This window comes from Phalangium opilio, unplaced genomic scaffold, assembly GCF_054372755.1.
Source record: "Phalangium opilio isolate 3A_F unplaced genomic scaffold, DU_Popi_V2 ptg000360l_1, whole genome shotgun sequence".
In the NCBI taxonomy this organism is placed as follows: Eukaryota; Metazoa; Arthropoda; class Arachnida; order Opiliones; family Phalangiidae; genus Phalangium; species Phalangium opilio.
In genome coordinates, this window is record NW_028324230.1 from 855,518 (window position 1) to 873,023 (window position 17,506).

The 17,506-nt window shown below is 48.0% G+C and overlaps 3 non-coding genes across 3 annotated transcripts; all 3 read left to right on the forward strand.

Moving 5' to 3' along the window:
- The first annotated feature begins 10,272 nt into the window (after positions 1–10,272).
- Positions 10,273–10,346, forward strand: TRNAH-AUG (transfer RNA histidin (anticodon AUG)). The gene has a single exon. It is a non-coding gene; the product is annotated as a tRNA-His (tRNA).
- Positions 10,347–13,391: 3,045 nt separating this feature from the next.
- Positions 13,392–13,465, forward strand: TRNAH-AUG (transfer RNA histidin (anticodon AUG)). The gene has a single exon. It is a non-coding gene; the product is annotated as a tRNA-His (tRNA).
- A 1,540-nt stretch (positions 13,466–15,005) lies between these two features.
- Positions 15,006–15,078, forward strand: TRNAH-AUG (transfer RNA histidin (anticodon AUG)). Its single transcript has one exon. It is a non-coding gene; the product is annotated as a tRNA-His (tRNA).
- The last annotated feature ends 2,428 nt before the right edge of the window (positions 15,079–17,506 follow it).

Consider the following 17,506-nt stretch of genomic DNA (forward strand, 5'->3'; position numbering starts at 1 on the left):
GGAGGTTCGAGCCCACCCGGGAGAGGTGTTGTGGGGTCTCAGATGTAGCGTAAAAATCAAAACTTTTCCACAATACGTGACAACCATTTAATTTCTGAGCTTCCGTGGCTCAATGGTTAGCGCGTTCGGCTGTTAACCAATAGGTTGGTGGTTCGAGCCCATCCTGGAGCGGTGTTGTGAGGCCTCAGTTGTGACGTAAAAAGTGAAGGTTTTTACACAATACCTGACGAGCATTTAATTATTGGGCTTCCGTGGCGCAATGGTTAGCGCGTTCGGCTGTTAACCAATAGGTTGGTGGTTCGAGCCCACCCGGGAGCGGTGTTGTGGGATCTCAAATGTAACGTAGAAAGCCAAAGTTTTTCCACAATACCTGACGACCATTTAATTTTTGGGCTTCCTTGGCGCAATGGTTAGCGCGTTCGGCTGTTAACCGAAAGGTTGGTGGTTCGAGCCCAACCGGGAGAGGTGTTGTAGGGTCTCAGATGTAACGTAAAAAGTCAAAACTTATCCACGATACCTGACAACCATTCAATTTCTGAGCTTCCGTGGCTCAATGGTTAGCGCATTCGGCTGTTAACCAATAGGTTGGTGGTTCGAGCCCATCCGGGAGCGGTGTTGTGAGGTCTCAGATGTAACGTAAAATGTCAGAGTTTTTCCACAATACCTCACGAACATTTAATTTTTGGGCTTCCGTGGCGCAATGATTAGCGCGTTCAGCTGTTAATTGAAAGGTTGAAGGTTCGAGCCCACCCGGGAGAGGTGTTGTGGGGTCTCAGATGTAGCGTAAAAAGTCAAAACTTTTCCACAATTCGTGACAACCATGTAATTTCTGAGCTTCCGTGGCTCAATGGTTAGCGCGTTCGGCTGTTAACCAATAGGTTGGTGGTTCGAGCCCACCCGGGAGCGGTGTTGTGAGATCTCAAATGTAACGTAGAAAGCCAAAGTTTTTCCACAATATCTGACGACCATTTAGTTTTTGGGCTTCCGTCGCGCAATGGTTAGCGCGTTCGGCTGTTAACCAATAGGTTGGTGGTTCGAGCCCACCCGGGAGCGGTGTTGTGGGATCTCAAATGTAACGTAGAAAGCCAAAACTTATCCACAATACCTGACAACCATTTAATTTCTGAGCTTCCGTGGCTCAATGGTTAGCGCGTTCGGCTGTTAACCAATAGGTTGGTGGTTCGAGCCCATCCGAGAGCGGTGTTGTGAGGTCTCAGATGTAACGTAAAATGTCAGAGTTTTTCCACAATACCTGTGGAACATTTAATTTGTGGGCTTCCGTGGCGCAATGACTAGCGCGTTCAGCTGTTAATCGAAAGGTTGGAGGTTCGAGCCCACCCGGGAGAGGTGTTGTGGGGTCTCAGATGTAGCGTAAAAAGTCAAAACTTTTCCACAATACGTGACAACCATTTAATTTCTGAGCTTCCGTGGCTCAATGGTTAGCGCGTTCGGCTGTTAACCAATAGGTTGGTGGTTCGAGCCCATCCTGGAGCGGTGTTGTGAGGCCTCAGTTGTTACGTAAAAAGTGAAGGTTTTTACACAATACCTGACGAGTATTTAATTATTGGGCTTCCGTGGCGCAATGGTTAGCGCGTTCGGCTGTTAACCAATAGGTTGGTGGTTCGAGCCCACCCGGGAGCGGTGTTGTGGGATCTCAAATGTAACGTAGAAAGCCAAAGTTTTTCCACAATACCTGACGACCATTTATTTTTTGGGCTTCCTTGGCGCAATGGTTAGCGCGTTCGGCTGTTAACCGAAAGGTTGGTGGTTCGAGCCCAACCGGGAGAGGTGTTGTAGGGTCTCAGATGTAACGTAAAAAGTCAAAACTTATCCACAATACCTGACAACCATTCAATTTCTGAGCTTCCGTGGCTCAATGGTTAGCTCGTTCGGCTGTTAACCAATAGGTTAGTGGTTCGAGCCCATCCGGGAGCGGTGTTGTGAGGTCTCAGATGTAACGTAAAATGTCAGAGTTTTTCAAAAATACCTGACGAACATTTAATTTTTGGGCTTCCGTGGCGCAATGATTAGCGCGTTCAGCTGTTAATCGAATGGTTGAAGGTTCGAGCCCACCCGGGAGAGGTGTTGTGGGGTCTCAGATGTAGCGTAAAAAGTCAAACCTTTTCCACAATACGTGACAACCATTTAATTTCTGAGCTTCCGTGGCTCAATGGTTAGCGCGTTCGGCTGTTAACCAATAGGTTGGTGGTTCGGGCCCATCCGAGAGCGGTGTTGTGAGGTCTCAGATGTAACGTAAAATGTCAGAGTTTTTCCACAATACCTGTGGAACATTTAATTTGTGGGCTTCCGTGGCGCAATGACTAGCGCGTTCAGCTGTTAATCGAAAGGTTGGAGGTTCGAGCCCACCCGTGAGAGGTGTTGTGGGGTCTCAGATGTAGCGTAAAAAGTCAAAACTTTTCCACAATACGTGACAACCATTTAATTTCTGAGCTTCCGTGGCTCAATGGTTAGCGCGTTCGGCTGTTAACCAATAGGTTGGTGGTTCGAGCCCATCCTGGAGCGGTGTTGTGAGGCCTCAGTTGTGACGTAAAAAGTGAAGGTTTTTACACAATACCTGACGAGCATTTAATTTTTGGGCTTCCGTGGCGCAATGGTTAGCGCGTTCGGCTGTTAACCATTAGGTTGGTGGTTCGAGCCCATCCGGGAGCGGTGTTGTGAGGTGTCAGATGTGACGTAAAAAGTCAAGGTTTTTCCACAATACCTGACGAACATTTAATTTTTGGGCTTCCTTGGCGCAATGGTTAGCGCGTTCGGCTGTTAACCGAAAGGTTGGTGGTTCGAGCCCAACCGGGAGAGGTGTTGTAGGGTCTCAGATGTAACGTAATAAGTCATAACTTATCCACAATACCTGACAACCATTTAATTTCTGAGCTTCCGTGGCTCAATGGTTAGCGCGTTCGACTCTTAACCAATAGGTTGGTGGTTCGAGCCCATCCGGGAGCGGTGTTGTGAGGTCTCAGATGTGACGTAAAAAGTCAAGGTTTTTACACAATACCTGTGGAACATTTAATTTGTGGGCTTCCGTGGCGCAATGACTAGCGCGTTCAGCTGTTAATCGAAAGGTTGGAGGTTCGAGCCCACCCGGGAGAGGTGTTGTGGGGTCTCAGATGTGACGTAAAAAGTCAAGGTTTTTACACAATACCTGACGACCATTTAGTTTTTGGGCTTCCGTGGCGCAATGGTTAGCGCGTTCGGCTGTTAACCAATAGGTGGGTGGTTCGAGCCCACCCGGGAGCGGTGTTGTGAGATCTCAAATGTAACGTAGAAAGCCAAAGTTTTTCCACAATATCTGACGACCATTTAGTTTTTGGGCTTCCGTCGCGCAATGGTTAGCGCGTTCGGCTGTTAACCAATAGGTTGGTGGTTCGAGCCCACCCGGGAGCGGTGTTGTGGGATCTCAAATGTAACGTAGAAAGCCAAAACTTATCCACAATACCTGACAACCATTTAATTTCTGAGCTTCCGTGGCTCAATGGTTAGCGCGTTCGGCTGTTAACCAATAGGTTGGTGGTTCGAGCCCATCCGAGAGCGGTGTTGTGAGGTCTCAGATGTAACGTAAACTGTCAGAGTTTTTCCACAATACCTGTGGAACATTTAATTTGTGGGCTTCCGTGGCGCAATGACTAGCGCGTTCAGCTGTTAATCGAAAGGTTGGAGGTTCGAGCCCACCCGGGAGAGGTGTTGTGGGGTCTCAGATGTAGCGTAAAAAGTCAAAACTTTTCCACAATACGTGACAACCATTTAATTTCTGAGCTTCCGTGGCTCAATGGTTAGCGCGTTCGGCTGTTAACCAATAGGTTGGTGGTTCGAGCCCATCCTGGAGCGGTGTTGTGAGGCCTCAGTTGTTACGTAAAAAGTGAAGGTTTTTACACAATACCTGACGAGCATTTAATTATTGGGCTTCCGTGGCGCAATGGTTAGCGCGTTCGGCTGTTAACCAATAGGTTGGTGGTTCGAGCCCACCCGGGAGCGGTGTTGTGGGATCTCAAATGTAACGTAGAAAGCCAAAGTTTTTCCACAATACCTGACGACCATTTATTTTTTGGGCTTCCTTGGCGCAATGGTTAGCGCGTTCGGCTGTTAACCGAAAGGTTGGTGGTTCGAGCCCAACCGGGAGAGGTGTTGTAGGGTCTCAGATGTAACGTAAAAAGTCAAAACTTATCCACAATACCTGACAACCATTCAATTTCTGAGCTTCCGTGGCTCAATGGTTAGCTCGTTCGGCTGTTAACCAATAGGTTAGTGGTTCGAGCCCATCCGGGAGCGGTGTTGTGAGGTCTCAGATGTAACGTAAAATGTCAGAGTTTTTCAAAAATACCTGACGAACATTTAATTTTTGGGCTTCCGTGGTGCAATGATTAGCGCGTTCAGCTGTTAATCGAATGGTTGAAGGTTCGAGCCCACCCGGGAGAGGTGTTGTGGGGTCTCAGATGTAGCGTAAAAAGTCAAACCTTTTCCACAATACGTGACAACCATTTAATTTCTGAGCTTCCGTGGCTCAATGGTTAGCGCGTTCGGCTGTTAACCAATAGGTTGGTGGTTCGGGCCCATCCGAGAGCGGTGTTGTGAGGTCTCAGATGTAACGTAAAATGTCAGAGTTTTTCCACAATACCTGTGGAACATTTAATTTGTGGGCTTCCGTGGCGCAATGACTAGCGCGTTCAGCTGTTAATCGAAAGGTTGGAGGTTCGAGCCCACCCGTGAGAGGTGTTGTGGGGTCTCAGATGTAGCGTAAAAAGTCAAAACTTTTCCACAATACGTGACAACCATTTAATTTCTGAGCTTCCGTGGCTCAATGGTTAGCGCGTTCGGCTGTTAACCAATAGGTTGGTGGTTCGAGCCCATCCTGGAGCGGTGTTGTGAGGCCTCAGTTGTGACGTAAAAAGTGAAGGTTTTTACACAATACCTGACGAGCATTTAATTTTTGGGCTTCCGTGGCGCAATGGTTAGCGCGTTCGGCTGTTAACCATTAGGTTGGTGGTTCGAGCCCATCCGGGAGCGGTGTTGTGAGGTGTCAGATGTGACGTAAAAAGTAAAGGTTTTTCCACAATACCTGACGAACATTTAATTTTTGGGCTTCCTTGGCGCAATGGTTAGCGCGTTCGGATGTTAACCGAAAGGTTGGTGGTTCGAGCCCAACCGGGAGAGGTGTTGTAGGGTCTCAGATGTAACGTAATAAGTCATAACTTATCCACAATACCTGACAACCATTTAATTTCTGAGCTTCCGTGGCTCAATGGTTAGCGCGTTCGACTCTTAACCAATAGGTTGGTGGTTCGAGCCCATCCGGGAGCGGTGTTGTGAGGTCTCAGATGTGACGTAAAAAGTCAAGGTTTTTACACAATACCTGTGGAACATTTAATTTGTGGGCTTCCGTGGCGCAATGACTAGCGCGTTCAGCTGTTAATCGAAAGGTTGGAGGTTCGAGCCCACCCGGGAGAGGTGTTGTGGTGTCTCAGATGTAACGTGAAAAGTCAGAGTTTTTCCACAATACCTGACGATCATTTAATTTTTGGGCTTCCGTGGATCAATGGTTAGCGCGTTCGGCTGTTAACCAGTAAGTTGGTGGTTCGAGCCCACCCGAAACCGGTGTTGTGAGGTCTCAGATGTGGCGTAAAAAGTCAAGGTTTCTCCACAATACCTGACAACCATTTAATTACTGAGCTTCCGTGGCTCAATGGTTGGCGCGTTCGGCTGTTAACCGAAAGGTTGGAGGTTCGAGCCCATCCGGGAGCGGTGTTGTGAGGTCTCAGATGTGAAGTAAAAAGTCAAAGTTTTACCTCAATACCTGACGACCATTTAATATTTGGGCTTCCGTTGCGCTATGGTTAGCGCGTTCGGCTGTTAACCGAAAGGTTGGTGGTTCGAGGCCACCCGGGAGCGGTGTTGTGGGATCTCTAATGTAACGTAAAAACCCAAAGTTTTCCCACAATACCAGACGACCATTTAATTTTTGGGCGTCCGTGGCGCAATGGTTAGCGCGTTCGGCTGTTAACCGAAAGGTTGGTGGTTCGAGCCCATCCGGGAGCGGTGTTGTAACGTCTCAGATGTTACGTAAAATGTCAGAGTTTTTCCACAATACCTGACGAACATTTCATTTCTGGGCTTCCGTGGCGCAATAATTAGCGCGTCCAGCTGTTAATCGAAAGGTTGGTGGTTCGAGCCCACCCGGGAGCGGTGTTTTGGGATCTCAAATGTAACGTAAATAGCCAAAGTTTTTCCACAATACCTGACGACCATTTAATTTTTGGCCGTCCGTGGCGAATGGTTAGCGCGTTCGGCTGTTAACCGAAAGGTTGGTGGTTCGAGCCCATCCGGGAGCGGTGTTGTGAGGTCTCAGATGTAGCGTGAAAAGTCAAACTTTTTCCCTTATACATGATAACCATTTATTTTCTCAGCTTCCGTGGCTCAATGGTTAGCGCGTTCGACTGTTAACTAACAGGTTGGTGGTTCGAGCCCATCCGGGAGAGGTGTTGTGACGTCTCAGATGTAACGTAAAATGTCAGAGTTTTTCCACAATACCTGACGAACATTTAATTTTTGGACTTCCGTGGCTCAATAGTTAGCGCGTTCGGCTGTTAATCGAAAGGTTGGTGGTTCGAGCCCATCCGGGAGCGGTGTTGTGAGGTCTCAGATGTAGCGTGAAAAGTCAAACTTTTTCCATAATACGTGATAACCATTTATGTTCTGAGCTTCCGTGGCTGAATTGTTAGCGCGTTCGGCTGATAACCAATAGGTTGGTGGTTCGAGCCCACCCGGGAGCGGTGTTTTGGGATCTCAAATGTAACGTAAATAGCCAAAGTTTTTCCACAATACCTGTCGACCATTTAATTTTTGGGCGTCCGTGGCGCAATGGTTAGCGCGTTCGGCTGTTAACCGAAAGGTTGGAGGTTCGAGCCCATCCGGGAGCGGTGTTGTGAGGTCTCAGATGTGAAGTAAAAAGTCGAAGTTTTACCTCAATACCTGACGACCATTTAATATTTGGGCTTCCGTTGCGCTATGGTTAGCGCGTTCGGCTGTTAACCGAAAGGTTGGTGGTTCGAGCCCACCCGGGAGCGGTGTTGTGGGATCTCTAATGTAACGTAAAAACCCAAAGTTTTCCCACAATACCAGACGACCATTTAATTTTTGGGCGTCCGTGGCGCAATGGTTAGCGCGTTCGGCTGTTAACCGAAAGGTTGGTGGTTCGAGCCCATCCGGGAGCGGTGTTGTGACGTCTCAGATGTTACGTAAAATGTCAGAGTTTTTCCACAATACCTGACGAACATTTCATTTCTGGGCTTCCGTGGCGCAATAATTAGCGCGTCCAGCTGTTAATCGAAAGGTTGGTGGTTCGAGCCCACCCGGGAGCGGTGTTTTGGGATCTCAAATGTAACGTAAATAGCCAAAGTTTTTCCACAATACCAGACGACCATTTAATTTTTGGGCGTCCGTGGCGCAATGGTTAGCGCGTTCGGCTGTTAACCGAAAGGTTGGTGGTTCGAGCCCATCCGGGAGCGGTGTTGTGACGTCTCAGATGTTACGTAAAATGTCAGAGTTTTTCCACAATACCTGACGAACATTTCATTTCTGGGCTTCCGTGGCGCAATAATTAGCGCGTCCAGCTGTTAATCGAAAGGTTGGTGGTTCGAGCCCACCCGGGAGCGGTGTTTTGGGATCTCAAATGTAACGTAAATAGCCAAAGTTTTTCCACAATACCAGACGACCATTTAATTTTTGGGCGTCCGTGGCGCAATGGTTAGCGCGTTCGGCTGTTAACCGAAAGGTTGGTGGTTCGAGCCCATCCGGGAGCGGTGTTGTGACGTCTCAGATGTTACGTAAAATGTGAGAGTTTTTCCACAATACTTGACGAACATTTCATTTCTGGGCTTCCGTGGCGCAATAATTAGCGCGTCCAGCTGTTAATCGAAAGGGTGGTGGTTCGAGCCCATCCGGGAGCGGTGTTGTGAGGTCTCAGATGTAGCGTGAAAAGTCAAACTTTTTCCGTAATACATGATAACCATTTATTTTCTGAGCTTCTGTGGCTCAATGTTCGGCTGTTAACTAATAGGTTGGTGGTTCGAGCCCATCCGGGAGAAGTGTTGTGACGTCTCTAGTTTTTGGGCTTCCGTGGCGCAATGGTTAGCGCGTTCGGCTGTTAACCAATAGGTTGGTGGTTCGAGCCCACCCGGGAGCGGTGATGTGGGATCTCAAATGTAACGTAGAAAGCCAAAGTTTTTCCACAATATCTGACGACCATTTATTTTTTGGGATTCCTAGGCGCAATGGTTAGCGCGTTCGGCTGTTAACCGAAAGGTTGGTGGTTCGAGCCCAACCGGGAGAGGTGTAGTAGGGTCTCAGATGTAACGTAATAAGTCATAACTTATCCACAATACCTGACAACCATTCAATTTCTGAGCTTCCGTGGCTCAATGGTTAGCCCGTTCGGCTGTTAACCAATAGGTTGGTGGTTCGAGCCCATCCGGGAGCGGTGTTGTGACGTCTCAGATGTTACGTAAAATGTCAGAGTTTTTCCACAATACCTGACGAACATTTCATTTCTGGGCTTCCGTGGCGCAATAATTAGCGCGTCCAGCTGTTAATCGAAAGGTTGGTGGTTCGAGCCCACCCGGGAGCGGTGTTTTGGGATCTCAAATGTAACGTAAATAGCCAAAGTTTTTCCACAATACCTGACGACCATTTAATTTTTGGCCGTCCGTGGCGAATGGTTAGCGCGTTCGGCTGTTAACCGAAAGGTTGGTGGTTCGAGCCCATCCGGGAGCGGTGTTGTGAGGTCTCAGATGTAGCGTGAAAAGTCAAACTTTTTCCCTTATACATGATAACCATTTATTTTCTGAGCTTCCGTGGCTCAATGGTTAGCGCGTTCGGCTGTTAACTAACAGGTTGGTGGTTCGAGCCCATCCGGGAGAGGTGTTGTGACGTCTCAGATGTAACGTAAAATGTCAGAGTTTTTCCACAATACCTGACGAACATTTAATTTTTGGGCTTCCGTGGCTCAATGGTTAGCGCGTTCGGCTGTTAATCGAAAGGTTGGTGGTTCGAGCCCATCCGGGAGCGGTGTTGTGAGGTCTCAGTTGTAGCGTGAAAAGTCAAACTTTTTCCATAATACGTGATAACCATTTATTTTCTGAGCTTCCGTGGCTGAATTGTTAGCGCGTTCGGCTGTTAACCAATAGGTTGGTGGTTCGAGCCCACCCGAAAGCGGTGTTGTGAGGTCTCAGATGTAACGTAAAATGTCATAGTTTTTCCACAATAACTGACGAACATTTAATTTCTGAACTTCCGTGGCTCAATGGTTAGCGCGTTCGGCTGTTAACCAATAGGTTGGTGGTTCGAGCCCATCTGGGAGCGGTGTTGTGAGGTCTCAGATGTAACGTAAAAAGTCAAACGTTTTCCACAATAACTGACGAACCGAAAGTTTGGTGGTTCGAGCCCATCCGGGAGCGTTTTGTGGTGTCTCAGATGTAACGTGAAAAGTCAGAGTTTTTCCACAATACCTGACGAACATTTAATTTTTGGGCTTCCGTGGCTCAATGGTTAGCGCGTTCGGCTGTTAACCAGTAAGTTGGTGGTTCGAGCCCACCCGAAACCGGTGTTGTGAGGTCTCAGATGTGGCGTAAAAAGTCAAGGTTTCTCCACAATACCTGACAACCATTTAATTACTGAGCTTCCGTGGCTCAATGGTTGGCGCGTTCGGCTGTTAACCGAAAGGTTGGTGGTTCGAGCCCATCCGGGAGCGGTGTTGTGAGGTCTCAGATGTGACGTAAAAGTCAAGAGTTTTCCACAATACCTGACGACCAATTAATATTTGGGCTTCCGTGGCGCAATGGTTAGTGCGTTCAGCAGTTAACCGAAAGGTGGGTGGTTCGAGCCCACCCGGGAGAGGTGTTGTGGGGTCTCAGATGTAGCGTAAAAAGTCAAAACGTTTCCACAATACGGGACAACCATTTAATTCCTGAGCTTCCGTGGCTCAATGGTTAGCGCGTTCGGCTGTTAACCAATAGGTTGGTGGTTCGAGCCCACCCGGGAGCGGTGTTGTGGGGTCTCAGATGTAGCATAAAAATTCAAAACTTTTCCACAATACGTGATAACCATTTAATTTCTGAGCTTCCCTGGCTTAATTGTTAGCGCGTTCGGCTGTTAACCAATAGGTTGGTGGTTCGAGCCCACCCGGGACCGGTGTTGTGGGATCTCAAATGTAACGTAAAAACCAAAGTTTTTCCACAATACCTGACGACCATTGAATTTTTGGGTTTCCGTGGCGCATTGGTTAGCGCGTTCGGCTATGAACCGAAAGGTTGGTGGTTCGAGCCCACCCGGGACCGGTGTTGTGGGATCTCAAATGTAACGTAAAAAGTCGAGGTTTTTCCACAATACCTGACGAACATTTAATTTTTGGGCTTCCGTGGCGCAATGGTTAGCGCGCTCAACTGTTATTCAAAAGGTTGGTGGTTCGAGCGTACCCGGGAGCGGTGTTGTGATGTCTCAGATTTGACGTAAAAAGTCGAGGTTTTTCCACAATACCTGACGACCATTTAATATATGGGCTTCCGTGGCGCAATGGTTAGCGCGTTCGGCTGTTAACCGAAAGGTTGGTGGTTCGATCCCACCCGAAAGCGGTGTTGTGAGGTCTCAGATGTAACGTAAAATGTCATAGTTTTTCCACAATACCTGACGACCATTTAATATTTGGGCTTACGTGGCGCAATGGTTAGTGCGCTCAGCTGTTATTCAAAAGGTTGGTGGTTCGAGCTCCTCCGGGAGCGTTTTGTGGGGTCTCAGATGTGACGTAAAAAGTCGAGGTTTTTCCACAATAACTGACGACCATTTAATATTTGGGCTTCCGTGGCGCAATGGTTAGCGCGTTCGGCTGTTAACCGAAAGGTTGGTGGTTCGAGCCCACCCGAAAGCGGTGTTGTGAGGTCTCAGATGTAACGTAAAATGTCATAGTTTTTCCACAATAACTGACGAACATTTAATTTCTGAACTTCCGTGGCTCAATGGTTAGCGCGTTCGGCTGTTAACCAATAGGTTGGTGGTTCGAGCCCATCTGGGAGCGGTGTTGTGAGGTCTCAGATGTAACGTAAAAAGTCAAACGTTTTCCACAATAACTGACGAACCGAAAGTTTGGTGGTTCGAGCCCATCCGGGAGCGTTTTGTGGTGTCTCAGATGTAACGTGAAAAGTCAGAGTTTTTCCACAATACCTGACGAACATTTAATTTTTGGGCTTCCGTGGCTCAATGGTTAGCGCGTTCGGCTGTTAACCAGTAAGTTGGTGGTTCGAGCCCACCCGAAACCGGTGTTGTGAGGTCTCAGATGTGGCGTAAAAAGTCAAGGTTTCTCCACAATACCTGACAAACATTAAATTACTGAGCTTCCGTGGCTCAATGGTTGGCGCGTTCGGCTGTTAACCGAAAGGTTGGTGGTTCGAGCCCATCCGGGAGCGGTGTTGTGAGGTCTCAGATGTGACGTAAAAGTCAAGAGTTTTCCACAATACCAGACGACCATTTAATTTTTGGGCGTCCGTGGCGCAATGGTTAGCGCGTTCGGCTGTTAACCGAAAGGTTGGTGGTTCGAACCCATCCGGGAGCGGTGTTGTGACGTCTCAGATGTTACGTAAAATGTCAGAGTTTTTCCACAATACTTGACGAACATTTCATTTCTGGGCTTCCGTGGCGCAATAATTAGCGCGTCCAGCTGTTAATCGAAAGGGTGGTGGTTCGAGCCCATCCGGGAGCGGTGTTGTGAGGTCTCAGATGTAGCGTGAAAAGTCAAACTTTTTCCGTAATACATGATAACCATTTATTTTCTGAGCTTCTGTGGCTCAATGTTCGGCTGTTAACTAATAGGTTGGTGGTTCGAGCCCATCCGGGAGAAGTGTTGTGACGTCTCTAGTTTTTGGGCTTCCGTGGCGCAATGGTTAGCGCGTTCGGCTGTTAACCAATAGGTTGGTGGTTCGAGCCCACCCGGGAGCGGTGATGTGGGATCTCAAATGTAACGTAGAAAGCCAAAGTTTTTCCACAATATCTGACGACCATTTATTTTTTGGGATTCCTAGGCGCAATGGTTAGCGCGTTCGGCTGTTAACCGAAAGGTTGGTGGTTCGAGCCCAACCGGGAGAGGTGTAGTAGGGTCTCAGATGTAACGTAATAAGTCATAACTTATCCACAATACCTGACAACCATTCAATTTCTGAGCTTCCGTGGCTCAATGGTTAGCCCGTTCGGCTGTTAACCAATAGGTTGGTGGTTCGAGCCCATCCGGGAGCGGTGTTGTGACGTCTCAGATGTTACGTAAAATGTCAGAGTTTTTCCACAATACCTGACGAACATTTCATTTCTGGGCTTCCGTGGCGCAATAATTAGCGCGTCCAGCTGTTAATCGAAAGGTTGGTGGTTCGAGCCCACCCGGGAGCGGTGTTTTGGGATCTCAAATGTAACGTAAATAGCCAAAGTTTTTCCACAATACCTGACGACCATTTAATTTTTGGCCGTCCGTGGCGAATGGTTAGCGCGTTCGGCTGTTAACCGAAAGGTTGGTGGTTCGAGCCCATCCGGGAGCGGTGTTGTGAGGTCTCAGATGTAGCGTGAAAAGTCAAACTTTTTCCCTTATACATGATAACCATTTATTTTCTGAGCTTCCGTGGCTCAATGGTTAGCGCGTTCGGCTGTTAACTAACAGGTTGGTGGTTCGAGCCCATCCGGGAGAGGTGTTGTGACGTCTCAGATGTAACGTAAAATGTCAGAGTTTTTCCACAATACCTGACGAACATTTAATTTTTGGGCTTCCGTGGCTCAATGGTTAGCGCGTTCGGCTGTTAATCGAAAGGTTGGTGGTTCGAGCCCATCCGGGAGCGGTGTTGTGAGGTCTCAGTTGTAGCGTGAAAAGTCAAACTTTTTCCATAATACGTGATAACCATTTATTTTCTGAGCTTCCGTGGCTGAATTGTTAGCGCGTTCGGCTGTTAACCAATAGGTTGGTGGTTCGAGCCCACCCGAAAGCGGTGTTGTGAGGTCTCAGATGTAACGTAAAATGTCATAGTTTTTCCACAATAACTGACGAACATTTAATTTCTGAACTTCCGTGGCTCAATGGTTAGCGCGTTCGGCTGTTAACCAATAGGTTGGTGGTTCGAGCCCATCTGGGAGCGGTGTTGTGAGGTCTCAGATGTAACGTAAAAAGTCAAAACTTTTCCACAATACGTGATAACCATTTAATTTCTGAGCTTCCCTGGCTTAATTGTTAGCGCGTTCGGCTGTTAACCAATAGGTTGGTGGTTCGAGCCCAACCGGGACCGGTGTTGTGGGATCTCAAATGTAACGTAAAAACCAAAGTTTTTCCACAATACCTGACGACCATTGAATTTTTGGGTTTCCGTGGCGCATTGGTTAGCGCGTTCGGCTATGAACCGAAAGGTTGGTGGTTCGAGCCCACCCGGGACCGGTGTTGTGGGATCTCAAATGTAACGTAAAAAGTCGAGGTTTTTCCACAATACCTGACGAACATTTAATTTTTGGGCTTCCGTGGCGCAATGGTTAGCGCGCTCAACTGTTAACCGAAAGGTTGGTGGTTCGAGCCCACCCGAAAGCGGTGTTGTGAGGTCTCAGATGTAACGTAAAATGTCATAGTTTTTCCACAATACCTGACGACCATTTAATATTTGGGCTTACGTGGCGCAATGGTTAGTGCGCTCAGCTGTTATTCAAAAGGTTGGTGGTTCGAGCTCCTCCGGGAGCGTTTTGTGGGGTCTCAGATGTGACGTAAAAAGTCGAGGTTTTTCCACAATAACTGACGACCATTTAATATTTGGGCTTCCGTGGCGCAATGGTTAGCGCGTTCGGCTGTTAACCGAAAGGTTGGTGGTTCGAGCCCACCCGAAAGCGGTGTTGTGAGGTCTCAGATGTAACGTAAAATGTCATAGTTTTTCCACAATACCTGACGACCATTTAATATTTGGGCTTACGTGGCGCAATGGTTAGTGCGCTCAGCTGTTATTCAAAAGGTTGGTGGTTCGAGCCCCTCCGGGAGCGTTTTGTGGGGTCTCAGATGTAACGTAAAAAGTCAGAGTTTCTCCACAATACCTGAAAACCATTTAATTACTGAGCTTCCGTGGCTCAATGGTTAGCGCGTTCGGCTGTTAACCAATAGGTTGGTGGTTCGAGCCCACCCGGGACCGGTGTTGTGGGATCTCAAATGTAACGTAAAAAGCCAAAGTTTTTTCACAATACCTGACGAACATTTAATTTTTGGGCTTCCGTGGCTCAATGGTTAGCGCGTTCGGCTGTTAACCAGTAAGTTGGTGGTTCGAGCCCACCCGAAACCGGTGTTGTGAGGTCTCAGATGTGGCGTAAAAAGTCAAGGTTTCTCCACAATACCTGACAACCATTTAATTACTGAGCTTCCGTGGCTCAATGGTTGGCGCGTTCGGCTGTTAACCGAAAGGTTGGTGGTTCGAGCCCATCCGGGAGCGGTGTTGTGAGGTCTCAGATGTGACGTAAAAGTCAAGAGTTTTCCACAATACCTGACGACCAATTAATATTTGGGCTTCCGTGGTGCAATGGTTAGTGCGTTCAGCAGTTAACCGAAAGGTGGGTGGTTCGAGCCCACCCGGGAGAGGTGTTGTGGGGTCTCAGATGTAGCGTAAAAAGTCAAAACTTTTCCACAATACGGGACAACCATTTAATTCCTGAGCTTCCGTGGCTCAATGGTTAGCGCGTTCGGCTGTTAACCAATAGGTTGGTGGTTCGAGCCCACCCGGGAGCGGTGTTGTGGGGTCTCAGATGTAGCATAAAAATTCAAAACTTTTCCACAATACGTGATAACCATTTAATTTCTGAGCTTCCGTGGCTTAATTGTTAGCGCGTTCGGCTGTTAACCAATAGGTTGGTGGTTCGAGCCCACCCGGGACCGGTGTTGTGGGATCTCAAATGTAACGTAAAAACCAAAGTTTTTCCACAATACCTGACGACCATTGAATTTTTGGGTTTCCGTGGCGCATTGGTTAGCGCGTTCGGCTATGAACCGAAAGGTTGGTGGTTCGTGCCCATCCGGGAGCGGTGTTGTGAGGTCTCAGATGTGACGTAAAAAGTCGAGGTTTTTCCACAATACCTGACGAACATTTAATTTTTGGGCTTCCGTGGCGCAATGGTTAGCGCGCTCAACTGTTATTCAAAAGGCTGGTGGTTCGAGCGTACCCGGGAGCGGTGTTGTGATGTCTCAGATGTGACGTAAAAAGTCGAGGTTTTTCCACAATACCTGACGACCATTTAATATTTGGGCTTCCGTGGCGCAATGGTTAGCGCGTTCGGCTGTTAACCGAAAGGTTGGTGATTCGAGCCCACCCGAAAGCGGTGTTGTGAGGTCTCAGATGTAACGTAAAATGTCATAGTTTTTCCACAATACCTGACGACCATTTAATATTTGGGCTTACGTGGCGCAATGGTTAGTGCGCTCAGCTGTTATTCAAAAGGTTGGTGGTTCGAGCCCCTCCGGGAGCGTTTTGTGGGGTCTCAGATGTGACGTAAAAAGTCGAGGTTTTTCCACAATACCTGACGACCATTTAATATTTGGGCTTCCGTGGCGCAATGGTTAGCACGTTCGGCTGTTAACCGAAAGGTTGGTGGTTCGAGCCCACCCGAAAGCGGTGTTGTGAGGTCTCAGATGTAACGTAATATGTCATAGTTTTTCCACAATACCTGACGACCATTTAATTTTTGGGCTTCCGTGGCGCAATGGTTAGCGCGTTCAGCAGTAAAACAATAGGTTGGTGGTTCGAGCCCACCCGGGAGCGGTGTTGTGGGATCTCAAATGTAACGTAAAAAGCCAAAGTTTTTTCACAATAACTGACGACCATTTAATTCTTGGGCTTCCGTTGCGCAATGGTTAGCGCGTTCGGCTGTTGACCGAAAGGTTGGTGGTTCGAGCCCACCTGGGAGAGGTGTTGTAGGGTCTCAGATGTAACGTAAAAAGTCATAACTTATCCACCATACCTAACAACCATTTAATTTCTGAGCTTCTGTGGCTCAATGGTTAGCGCGTTCGGCTGTTAACCAATAGGTTGGTGGTTCGAGCCCATCCGGGAGAAGTGTTGTGACGTCTCAGATGTAACGTAAAATGTCAGAGTTTTTCCACAATACCTGACGAACATTTAATTTTTGGGCTTCCGTGGCTCAATGGTTAGAGCGTTCGGCTGTTAACCAATAGGTTGGTGGTTCGAGCCCTCCCGGGAGCGGTGTTGTGACGTCTCAGATGTAACGTAAAATGTCAGAGTTTTTCCACAATACCTGACGAGCATTTAATTTTTGGGATTCCGTGGCGCAATGGTTAGAGCGTTCAGCTGTTAACCGAAAGGTTGGTGGTTCGAGCCCACCCGGGAGCGGTGTTTTTGGATCTCAAATGTAACGTAAATAGCCAAAGTTTTTCCACAATACCTGACGACCATTTAATTTTTGGGCGTCCGTGGCGAATGGTTAGCGCGTTCGGCTGTTAACCAATAGGTTGGTGGTTCGAGCCCATCCGGGAGAGGTGTTGTGACGTCTCAGATGTAACGTAAAATGTCAGAGTTTTTCCACAATACCTGACGAACATTTAATTTTTGGGCTTCCGTGGCTCAATGGTTAGCGCGTTCGGCTGTTAATCGAAAGGTTGGTGGTTCGAGCCCATCCGGGAGCGGTGTTGTGAGGTCTCAGATGTAGCGTGAAGAGTCAAACTTTTTCGATAATACGTGATAACCATTTATTTTCTGAGCTTCCGTGGCTCAATTGTTAGCGCGTTCGGCTGTTAACCAATAGGTTGGTGGTTCGAGCCCACCCGGGAGCGGTGTTGTGGGATCTCTAATGTAACGTAAAAACCCAAAGTTTTCCCACAATACCAGACGACCATTTAATTTTTGGGCGTCCGTGGCGCAATGGTTAGCGCGTTCGGCTGTTAACCGAAAGGTTGGTGGTTCGAGCCCATCTTAGAGCGGTGTTGTGAGGTCCCAGTTGTAACGTAAAAAGTCAAACGTTTTCCACAATAACTGACGAACCGAAAGTTTGGTGGTTCGAGCCCATCCGGGAGCGTTTTGTGGTGTCTCAGATGTAACGTGAAAAGTCAGAGTTTTTCCACAATACCTGACGAACATTTAATTTTTGGGCTTCCGAGGCTCAATGGTTAGCGCGTTCGGCTGTTAACCAGTAAGTTGGTGGTTCGAGCCCACCCGAAACCGGTGTTGTGAGGTCTCAGATGTGGCGTAAAAAGTCAAGGTTTCTCCACAATACCTGACAACCATTTAATTACTGAGCTTCCGTGGCTCAATGGTTGGCGCGTTCGGCTGTTAACCGAAAGGTTGGTGGTTCGAGCCCATCCGGGAGCGGTGTTGTGAGGTCTCAGATGTGACGTAAAAGTCAAGAGTTATCCACAATACCTGACGACCAATTAATATTTGGGCTTCCGTGGCGCAATGGTTAGTGCGTTCAGCAATTAACCGAAAGGTGGGTGGCTCGA